Source organism: Aegilops tauschii, chromosome 2 (assembly GCF_002575655.3).
Source record: "Aegilops tauschii subsp. strangulata cultivar AL8/78 chromosome 2, Aet v6.0, whole genome shotgun sequence".
Taxonomy (NCBI): domain Eukaryota; kingdom Viridiplantae; phylum Streptophyta; class Magnoliopsida; order Poales; family Poaceae; genus Aegilops; species Aegilops tauschii.
This window is the reverse complement of record NC_053036.3, coordinates 221859510-221871126: the sequence shown is the minus strand read 5'-3', so window position 1 is coordinate 221871126 and position 11617 is coordinate 221859510. Positions and strand designations below refer to the sequence as shown.

General features: G+C 47.0%; 1 long non-coding RNA gene across 1 annotated transcript; it reads right to left on the bottom strand.

Annotated features, from left to right (window-relative positions):
* Window positions 1–262: 262 nt before the first annotated feature.
* LOC141042000 (uncharacterized) lies at window positions 263–2429 on the bottom strand. The gene is made up of 2 exons (XR_012203807.1): window positions 714–2429; window positions 263–629 (listed from the first exon to the last, which is right to left on the bottom strand). It is a non-coding gene; the product is annotated as an uncharacterized lncRNA (long non-coding RNA).
* Window positions 2430–11617: the final 9188 nt, after the last annotated feature.

Here is an 11617-nt window from a genome sequence, read left to right as displayed (position 1 = left end):
TTTAGTTTGCCCGCACTATTTGTGATATTGTCTGACATCGCACACGCTTTGCAAACGGTAACCGTGTGCATGCTTGCACACGTTTCCTCTCTGTGCACCGTCTCGGATTATGGTGCATATCACAAATGTTTGTGTTTTACCAACCGTGTGTGCCATAACAACCTGGAGAGCGTAATTTCACCGTAATTTAATTGCTGCTTTTCCAAATTGTACCGGATTTGGATTTGAATTTGAATGTATGCTACATCTTTATTCATATCCATCAGGTTCAAACAACCAATGCATTATTCGATTCATAGGTACATATGTTCAAGAATTACATAAGAACCAAATAAAGAATGATGAACCACAGTTGTATACTTGTACTATTAAAGACGGTAAAGAAAGAGGCGAAATATATTCTGGTTGCTGAACAAGGTGAAGCGGAATGCCCATATTGTGCCCTCCTCCATGCAGAAGGCACGCACGACTCTAGTCCAACCCCTTGTGATGGCCGACCGCCCATCCTTCACGGTCTTCGTGAAAACATCTAGATAATCATCGTGTTCTAGTAGAAATACTTTAACCTTTGCATGCCCACCAATCATGTAGTTTGAGAGGTAATCTTGAGTAAACTGCTTTGGCAACCACTACAAAGGAAAAAGATTCAGACATTGTCATCTAACACAACTCATTATGGGCAGTAAAAAGAAGGCTGCAGAGTTCTTACTTACCATCCTGCAGTTCGCTGTTGTCTTGGATAAAGTTTAAACAAATAGTTTAATTGCCATCTTTGGACCCATTTTACTAACAATCTTTATTAGCTTCCTCACTTGATGCTGGTTCATCGATATCTCATTTCCCCATACGCAGAAAGGGTCGAAACGCGGATCTTTACCAATGACATATGTACCTAAAAGCGCCAAGTTAATATTAGAAGCTAAACAGCAATCGCACAATGATGTAGTACAACACTCTTTTATAATATGTCTATATACATCCATATGTGGTAGTCCATTTGAAATCTCTAAAAAGACAAATATTTAGGAATGGAGGAAATATCTTATAACATCCAATATACTCACATATTAGATGAATTAACATCTTATATTATGGGTCGGAAGGAGTTTAGTGCATTCTTACAAATTATCTGCTGTTGTATCCATGGGTTACAGTTAGTTTGAGCTAGTTCGGGCTCAAATAGCCCTAAAGTATATCTAAACATGAGGGCTAGTTTGAGCTAGTGCATCTATGACCCACCCAAAAAAACTAGTATCCAACCCAAGAGGTGCTAATTGGAGCTAGTTCTCCTAGTGCATTTATTGTCAATCTAACCCTGCCATCCAAACAACTTTTGGATGGAGTTAGTTCAGGGTTAGTAATGAGCTAGAAACTAACTCTAACCTCTAGCTAAGTTGAGTATCCAAACAGGGTTGTGTTGTTGTTGTTGCTACTGCTGCTCTTCTACGTATATCTAGACATCATTAGAACATTAATGTAACACTCTTCCTTGTTGCTATGTAGCCTAGGATTGCATATTTAGACATTAAGTATAGTGCATGTTGCTATGTAGCCTCAGATATATTGCATATGGCCCTAGTTAACCTAAGGAAAAATGGGTTGCAGATATATTCAGTTAAAATTCCGATTCACCGATTAGTCCCTTATCAGCCGTCGGCCTATATGGTACCAGCTACCGATATCCTGAACAGTGAGCAGATATAATCCATGGGATGAAACTAACCTCGATGGAAAACAACAGTCGTTCCCAAAATTGTCCAGTGTAGGTACATCAAGAAGCATGTTAAGCACAACAGGCTAAACATCAACCAAAATTACACATGGCAGACAAAATAATCTCCAAAAGATAGCTTCAGTGTGCAGGTTTAAGCACGCTAGTAAAGCAAAACAAGTGGAAAGGTGTGCTAACTGCAACGGGCCTAACATTTAACAACAAGCAAACATGGTCATTCAAACTGGTATTGTACTGGTCTAAGTACACTGGTTATGGTTAAATAAAAATGGAAAGGCGTGTTAACTACAAGATGTAGCAACCAAATGTAGTCATTCATAGTGGTATTGTTGAAACTGATACTGATGAAATTGAACTGCATAGTTCATACTTGCACATATAGAACATCACATTGTGAATAACTGGAATAAACAAGGCATACTACGAACAACCAAAGATAGCATTTGAAACTGAACATATGCTAACTACAAACAACCGAACAATAAAAAAATTTAAAAGAGGCATATGCTAGCTATAACAGGCTTAACAGCAAGCAAATATATGCATTCCTATCGGTATGTTTAAAACTGGATTGATGAAATGTACTGCACAGTAAATAATTGCACATATAGAGCATCACATTGTGAACAACTGAAATAAACAACGCATACTGCAAACAACCAGATATAGCAATTAAAACTAGACATATTCTCACTACACTACAAAAGGGACTCGACAAAACAAATCATGGGTTTCCCCCTGTGAAGAGGCACGGCAAAACAAATCATGGGTTTCCTCACTTGTCACGGATGGGCTCGTTCCCGTGGGAAGAGCACGGACCCTGGATGCGCTCCATGTTGTCACAGATGGGCTCCTTCCCCTTGGAAGGGCACGGCAGTAGGGTGCCCTCCCTGATGTCGCAGACGGGTGCTTTCCCCTTGGAAGAGAAGATGGGCTCTTTCCCCTTGAAAGAGCCGGAGAGGGTGCCCTCCTCGTGGTTGCCGTCGATGAGGTCTGACTTGGAAGCTGTGGATCCCAAGCCAGCGTCGCAGGACGTGTCCTTCAGAAATGACAAAAGGGGCTCGATGGCAACGTAGAATGGCAAATTGTTGACAGCGAGCCAGCGGAGATCAGCAGCGGGGCCATGGACGAGATCGACGACGGTTAAACCCAAGGGGTTGGGGGTGGGCCACTTAACCTGTGACACATCCCACCTTAGGGCATCACTGTCGATGACCTCGATGTCGTAGCCGTCGGATGAGACATGCCCGCATACTATAGCCCGTTGCTTGAGTGCCTGCCGCCAGTAAAGGTCGTCAGCTTCCTCGACGACGTCAGGCGAAGAGACTGCTATACACCTCTTTTGGGCCAGTCACTCCTCGAGCTCCACGGGAAGCGTAGCCGGGCTTAGGATGCGACGCTCTGGAGTGGGGGTGGGGATGGGGATCTGTGGGAAAGGGGGCATTTGGCAGGCGTCATCTAAGAAACTCAGGGCGACCTGGGTATGGAGATCGGCGGGTAAGCTGCACGGGCAAACCGACAGATGTTGACAATGGAGGCCTTGAGGCGGCGGCGGCGGCGGGGACTTTGCTAGGGTTTCGAGCGAGGGAGGGTGTGTGTGTGTGTGTGTGTGTACGCGCACGCCCGAGGAGGTTTTGGTGTGTGTGTGTGGAGGGGGGCGGGGTGTTTGAGGAAATGACGCGGGTACTGAAAATTTTACTACGCGGGAGTCAAACGCGGGAGTGAAATGCCGGGCTAATGAAAATTTTGATGATAGTGCATCACACATGGTCCGGAGATAACAACCGTGTGTTATGAAACAGAAAAACCCTCAAGGCGGGCAGATATTTTCGATGCAGGCGGGATTGGGAACAAGAAACATTGCACACGGTCCGGAGATAACAACCGTGTGTTCTGAAACAGAAAAACCCTTGAGGCGGGCAGATATTTTTGAAAGGGGAGCCTCGTGGAGCCCAATGAACTGTGCGGATGTGTGCGTAGCAGGTGCACCGGCGTGGCACACGGTTAGTTTGAGTGAACCGCGTCTGTTGCATCATCCGACTTGTCTAATGTTCATAGATTTGGCGAAAAATGACGCGGGAGAGGGTCAGAACACGATCACACTTGCATATGGACCAAATTTATGTATCAAAAGGGTGGTTTGATTTTCAAATACCAAATGCAACTTCGATGTGGCACCTCTCTCGCAAAGCGCACCGTATTGCTTGCCCCCACCCCCCACCCCCTTGTGTTGGCACGAAGGGAATCCTAAGCTATGAATGCATGCCCCCTCCCCCTCAACCGAGGTTCACCTAGCAAAGTGCGAAGTAGCTAGCAGCCGCCTCCTCCCTCGTGTCGGCACGAAGGGAATCCTAAGCTATGAATGCATGCCGCCCCCAACCGAGGTTCACCGTAGCAAAGTGTGAAGTAGCTAGCAGCCCCCCTCCCGCGTGTCGGAACAAAGGGAATCCTAAGCTATGAATGCATGCCCCCCAACCGAGGTTCACCTAGCAAAGTGTGAAGTAGAGCTAGCAGCCCCCCCCTCCCTCGTGTCAGCACGAAGGGATTCCTAAGCTATGAATGCATGCCCCCCAACCGAGGTACACCTAGCAAAGTGTGAAGTAGCTAGCAGCCCCCTCCCTCGTGTCAGCACGAAGGGAATCCTAGCTAAGCTATGAATGCATGCCCTCCACCCCCCAACCGAGGTTCACCCTAGCAAAGTGCAAAGTAGCTAGCAGCCACCCCTCCCTCGTGTCGGCACGAAGGGAATCCTAAGCTATGAATGCACATGCCCCCCCAACCGAGGTTCACCTAGCAAAGTGTGAAGTAGCTAGCAGACCCCCTCCCTCATGTCGTCATGAAGGGAATCCTAAGCTATGAATGCATGCCCTCCCCCCCCCCCCAACTGAGGTTCACCCTAGCAAAGTGCGAAGTAGCTAGCAGCCACCCCTCCCTCATGTCAGCATGAAGGGAATCCTAAGCTATGAATGCACATGCCCCCCCCAACCGAGGTTCACCTAGCAAAGTGCGAAGTAGCTAGCAGCCCCCCTCGTGTCGGCACAAAGGAAATCCTAAGCTATGAGCATGCCCCCTCCCCCCCAACCGAGGTTCACCTAGCAAAGTGCGAAGTAGCTAGCAGGCCCCACCCCCTCGTGTCGCCACGAAGGGAATCGTAATTAAGCTATGAATGCATGCCCCCCCCCCAACCGAGGTTCACCTAGCAAAGTGCGATGTAGCAACCCGCCCCCCTCCCCACACACACACTTTCAGTCGGCGGGCCAGAGAGGCATATATCTCACCAAGATGGATCGTAAAACAGACAAAAATAATCCACCTTGGTCGTACAACCTCTCTCTTGTTGTTGGTCAAAGTGATGGCCGTCCATGCAACCCCAGAGATGGGCTAGCTCGCCAATAATCACGCAAGTAGCTAGTCCCCGAAGACAACCACTGCATGCGTGTGGCCCAAACATATGTATGGAGAGGTGTGTTTTTGAGTAACAATGGAACAACTTTGATGTGGCACCGTGATTTCGAACTAGAAATCCCCACACTGAGTGAGGGTTAGGTTGACGATGCATATGTATGTTACACCACACTTCAAGCCAACGACGGGGATTCATATATGCATGCATGCGTGCATAGTATATGCGCTCAAACTTAATTAGGTCTGAATCTCACCATGACCTATACTACGATAACACGAACCAAATGAAGAATCTGCCATGGTAACCTATCTTGTTGTTGGTCAAGGTGATCATGGATGTCCACGCGGGCCCATGAATATATAGGCTTGTCGCCGATAACCACGCGAGGGAGTGTATCGTTTGAAGGCAACCACTGCATGCATATTTATGGAGGTGATGCGTGCATGCATGTTTGAATACACAACATTGATCTGGCAAGTGTGTCAAAAATCGTACACTAGCTCCCCACACAGAGCGAGATCGGTTCATGATGGTGTCGTTGTACTAGCCACTTCGACTCGATGGGAGGGATTCATGCGTACACATGCATGTGAGTGTGCTCAAAGTGTATCATGCATGTCATCCCAGAGCAAAAATAATAATCCCCTCCTAAGTCAAATTAACCTCTCTTGTTGTCAGGCAAAAAGAAGTGATGGACCAAGCGGGCCCACAGATGGAAAGCATCGATATCGCTGATAACCGCTTAAGTGGGTGCGAGAGGACAACCACCACCGCTTTGCATGTGGGCCAAACATATATATGCTGAATACCCAAAATGCACAACTTTGATGTGCCACATGCCTCAAAAACCGTAAACCATGCACCCACACAGAGCGAGGTTCATATCAAGCGTACTACATATGATGGTCCCCTTCCCCCCCCCCCCCCTCTTCACCGCATACTATATGTTCCTGCCGTAATATATGTACAACCCAAAAGAATCCTCATCGATGGTGACGTTAATTAACCTCTCCTGATGTAGGTCAAAGTGATGCATGCATGCATGCATCGACGATGGCCTCGTGGGCCCACAGATGGAAGTGTCACACGTGAGTGTCCTAGCTAGGATATATATGCATGTGGCCCAAAAAGGTGTTGTGTGATGTTTGAATAACCAATTTCACAATTTTGATGTGGCACGTGCCTTGGTAACCAAAAAGTCCCGACACTGAGTGAGGTGTACTTGTTCACGGACGCATACATATAGTATATATGCTAGTCCCCTCCCACCTCTTCGTCGCGTACTATATACCACCATAACACAAACAGAAAAGATTCTACCTTGCTAGTCAAATTAACCTCACTGCCGGCTGCTTGTCAAAGTGATGGACGACGACCTCGCGGGCCCACAGAAAGCGTCTCACGCGAGTATCGAGTGTCGTGTAGGACAACCATCGACTGCATGTGGCCAAAACATTTATGTATGAGAGGGTTGTCTAATGTTTTAAATAACGATTTCACGACTCTGATGTGGCACCAGCCTGCCTAACAAAACGGCCAACCCACACGGTGGCTCACAACTCGTAGTGTACTACGAGCCACCCGCCACCCCTAGACGCACACACTCACACACACACACCGCGAATCCACCGCAACTACGATACATGTTAAATTAATTATCCCACGGTGAACATACATGTTACCAAAGGAGGGACTTTTAATGTCAAAAAAATCACAGAGATCATTAAGACGTTTTAGTAGATTGATTGATTGATTTTCTATGGGTATAATGTGCAAAAATCAAATTTGAGCTACGTGCACACGTGATAGTGCACCTAAATGGATTGCAAAAACACATGTGTCTCACTGGATGCATGTTTACTCCCCGTGCAACAAATTTCAAACATTGAGAATCTTGATTTTTAAATTCTAGTACATCCAAAACCTATTTGAAGCTCATGAAACTTATCGTGTTGTCATATTAACACCAATACAAAGTGGCATTGTACTTTTCTGTCAAATTTGAGACCAGTTTTGATGTAATCTTTATCCAATTACACACGGGAGATTATTAATAATTGGGAACCAATATCCCAAACGGATTATTTATTCGAACCGTGAGCGTTAGACCAATAATAGATACGTGCCATGCTTCGGTTAAGCAATAAAGCAGCAACATTAATCATCCAAATAGAAAAACAATATACGTGCCGCCGCACGACCCGTGTGGCGTGCGAGCAGGCGTGAGTTGACCGGACGCATGCGAGCAGTCCGCCGCGCAGGCAGACAGGGAGGCGTGCGTCCAGGTGTGTGAATTGACGGAGGCGTGCTTGCTGCGCAGTGTCATCGGGAGGCATGCGAGTAGCTGTGTGAAACTTTGGTAGGCATGCCAGTAGTCCGGTGCGCAGGCTCACCGGGAGGCGAGCCATCGGTTTGACCGCTGCCCGCCTCTCTCCCACAACTCCCACTACTCCATATCAATGGTGCGCCCGAGCGGCCGCACCTCCATCCTCACTACGCACACACAATCCTCTCTCTCCTCTTGCACCTCGACGTCGCTCTCAGTCCTCAAAGCCGTCAGTGTATGAGGATGCCGCCAAAGCGCCCCATCGGAGGGAGTGGTGACGCTGGGGCTGCTAAAGCACTGGAGCATGGCGTGGAGATGGAGACAGAGGTTGCCGTCACCGCCGGCGAGTTATCGCTGCACCCTGACGTCATCGACGGCGTCGAGCTTCCATAGCCGGAGGCGGAGTTCCACACCGACTCCGACGACCACTCCGGCGACGACTCCGACGACCACTCCGACAATGACTCCGACGACAACGGACAGCTGGTTAGTCATCTATACCCATTTATGTGTCAAATAGATCATACGGTTTCTCTGGTTACTCCTGCCTCCCCCTTTTTGGAATAGAAATCCTGTGGTTATGTTCTCCCAATCCATGAAATCTGAGTAAGTTTCGTTAGATCCGTGTAGTGTATTGATTGTTTGAATGGTACAGGTGATAAGTGATTAGTTGTTTCATCTGTGCAAATGATTTTTGCTAGTAATCCGACTAGGGTTAGTGTTCGTGCCAATAATTCCTAGCCAGGACTTGACAATTGATTTTGAATGACCTACATATTTTTGTGCCATTATTTTCTTCAAGATTGGTCTGTACATAGACGACTGTGCTTAAAAATCGAACCATAATCTCTGGATATGTATAAATAAATAGCCATAAATTCCTAATCCTACTTCACGGCATGTAATCAGTGATTTGATGCCAAATTTGTTTTACTATTTGTATAGGTGCTGTCTGACAATGTGGATAGCGAGGATGAAGATGCCCAGAGGAGGTACCAGAGGCGAATCCCGAGGGAGATTTATGCAGGAATGCATAACAGGCGTATTAGGACCTGGAACAACGGCTATGGATGCCCATTTTGCTACCACAAGATTCATGACGCGTATCTAAGTGTTCTGGCGCATGCAAGAGGATGGGTCGTTGGCTCCTTCAAGCAGAAGTATTCTCACAGGGTGGCGCATGGCGCGTACGCTGAGTACCTGGAGAAGCTTCAGGATCATGCCGACCGCATGTGAGATGAGATGTGGGATGGATCGAACTATGTACGCTTGAGTATGCTTAATGACGATTGAACTATGTATTTATGGTTGAATTGTGCTTATGTACGTGTACGCTTATTATCTATATCTGAATATGGTAAATATTTCACCAAATTTTGGTAAAAATTACAACGGGGGACCAATAAACCAGGACGGAGGTAGTACGTCAATCACACACGGTTCCCAAAATTGGAACCGTGTGCAATGACTTTCATTTTGCCTGCTGCGTCAATCACACACGGTTCGCTCTAGCAAACCGTCGCCCCCAAAATTCTTTGTGGGACAGAAAACCCTCACCACCCAATTCAAAAAAGAAAAAAGAAAACCCTCACCATCCCCACGTCACAAAAACCCTCACCCCGCCCGCCACCCCCTCGGCCCCTCCGATACGTTCCCCATTCACACCTGCACAAGCTCCTCCACGTCTATGCCATGGCACCACCTATCACGGCGGTAAACACTTAGCTCGACGCCTGCCGCTGCCGCCAGGCTGCCGGCAAAGCCCACCGCATTTTGCCACTTCCGCTTGCCGCCGCCTATCACCATCGACTTTCTCGACACTGCTCATGGTCGACCCAGCTCCGCTCGGTTGGGGAATCTGCCGTACTGAGGGTTCTTTCTCATGGACGACAAGGTAACTAATTTAACGAGATAGTATCTCATCTCTTATCCCAGTTCATCTGCCTCCGTTAATCACCCGGCGGAATCGCCGTGAATTCATTTTTATTCGAGCTGATTTGAGGGTTTTCTTTCATTCATAGAATGTACAGTGCGCCGACACTTTAGGACTTGGTGACCGCCGCCAGAGATTCAATCTCATCGTACCAGATAACTTGAGGATGCGCGCGGTATGTTCAATCTCACCCTAAATCGGTTGGCATGGCCTACTTTCCTAAACATATTCTAAATATTGCTACATTTGGATAAAAGGTGACACATGCACCATATACGTCAAAGGGGATTCCCCCCTCTTCTTTCTATATTAGGTAAATTAATGATGTATTGTTCTTTCGATTACTATCATATTTCCATGACATCATGTTTACCCTATCTGTTTAATTATAGACTTTTGTCCTTCAATTTCAACTATTGTACAGTTCTTTCAATTTGGGCCCATATTTGCATGTTACCATATTTTCTTTAACAATCCTACCATTTTCTGCAGGACATCCCTCACTATGCAACAGATTATGTAGTGCACAAGTTTTCCCTTTACATACATCAAGGCTCCACGAATGTCATACTGCACACGAACCATGGATTTACAATCGTTGCTACTGTAAGACTTGATGAACGTGGTGACTCCTATTTTGGCACTGGCTTTTGGAATGAAATTGCAAAGTTTTATGTATTGAAAGTTGGCACTAAAATTGCACTGCACATAGAAGGGCCTGGTCATGAGATATATGCTAACTTCCCCGACAAAATCATCTGTCCAGACTTTGTTCGAAGTAAGTTTTCTTTTCAACTATCTGCATATGTTGACATACCCAGCAATGTCAAATGAATTGTGTAGTATTTAAGCAACCAATTGTTATTCCCTTTTCTTACTATATTCCTACCTAATAACTTCTAGTTACCAATACACTTTTCTATTGCCCTGTTTTAACTAAATATTCCCTGTACTCCCATTTCTATCAGAAAGGGCCGCTGACAAGGAGACTCCGGAGGTGGAGAACGGGGCTGCCAACAAGCGGAGGTAGGGCGAGCTAGAACCGCAAGCGACTCCAGCAGGCCTAGACTTAATCAGCAGCCTCCCCGATGATATGTTGAGAGTCATCATCTCCCTCCTCCCAATCAAATATGGGGCGCGGACAACCCTCCTTTCCCGACGGTGGCGCCCCCTATGGAACTTTAGCCCCCTCGACCTCATCGACACCCACGAGCTCTGCCATGGCTATCACAAAAACTTGGATGCGTTCTCCAAGATCCTCGGCAGTCACCTTGGCCCAACCAAAGGCCTTAGAATGGGCAAGTTCCGTTCCAACGGCAAGGACTGAGCCAAGCTTGACGACTGGTTTTGATCCCCCGCCCTAGATCAGCTCGAGGAGCTCACTTTTGATGATGGGCATATGTGGCCGCTGCCAACGTCCGCACTCCGCCTCGCGCCCACGCTGCGCGTCGCCAAGTTCAGGAACTGCCATTTCCCGCCCCTTAATGACGCGCCCGCTCTTATTCTACCACGACTGAAGCACCTCGAGCTCGTCGCCGTCTGCCTCTCAAAGGGTGACATGGAGCGCCTACTCCGTGACTATACTGCACTCAAGTACCTTCGTCTTCAGGCGATCAATGGGTTGAGTACCTTCCACATCACCTCCATGACTCTCCGGACTATTTATGTGTGTTGCTGGTGCGGTAGGAAGACATCACAAAAGGTGGACCACGGTATGGTCATCCAGGACACACCTGCACTTGAGAGATTACTTGTAGTTGATCAAGAAGGTCCAACAAGAATCAATGTCATTTCTGCGCCGAAATTGACAATGGTGGGCTACTCGTCTGACAAAGACTCCGAACTTGTTATTGGATCCACACCCGTTCAGGTACAACAGCCGCCTTCTACCTCTCCTTCTACAAATTAATATTATTTCTATTTTTGAAGATGTTTGTTCGTCTGTCATTTAGAAAATGATTCCGACAAGCTTGACCCCAAAACTGCGCACAATGAAGGTCTTGGCACTAGAATCTATCGGGCCCGATCTGGAGCAAGTTGTCAGTTTCCTGAGATGCTTTCCGTTCCTGGAGAAGCTATATATCGAGGTGATGTTCCTTTCCTGTTAAATGTAACCATAAGGGAGTTCAATTTGTGACACCTTTTTCCAAGTTTACAATGATAATGTGCTACGATTTCTGAAGGTTCTTTTGGAGGATTTCAGTACATACATGCCCCCCG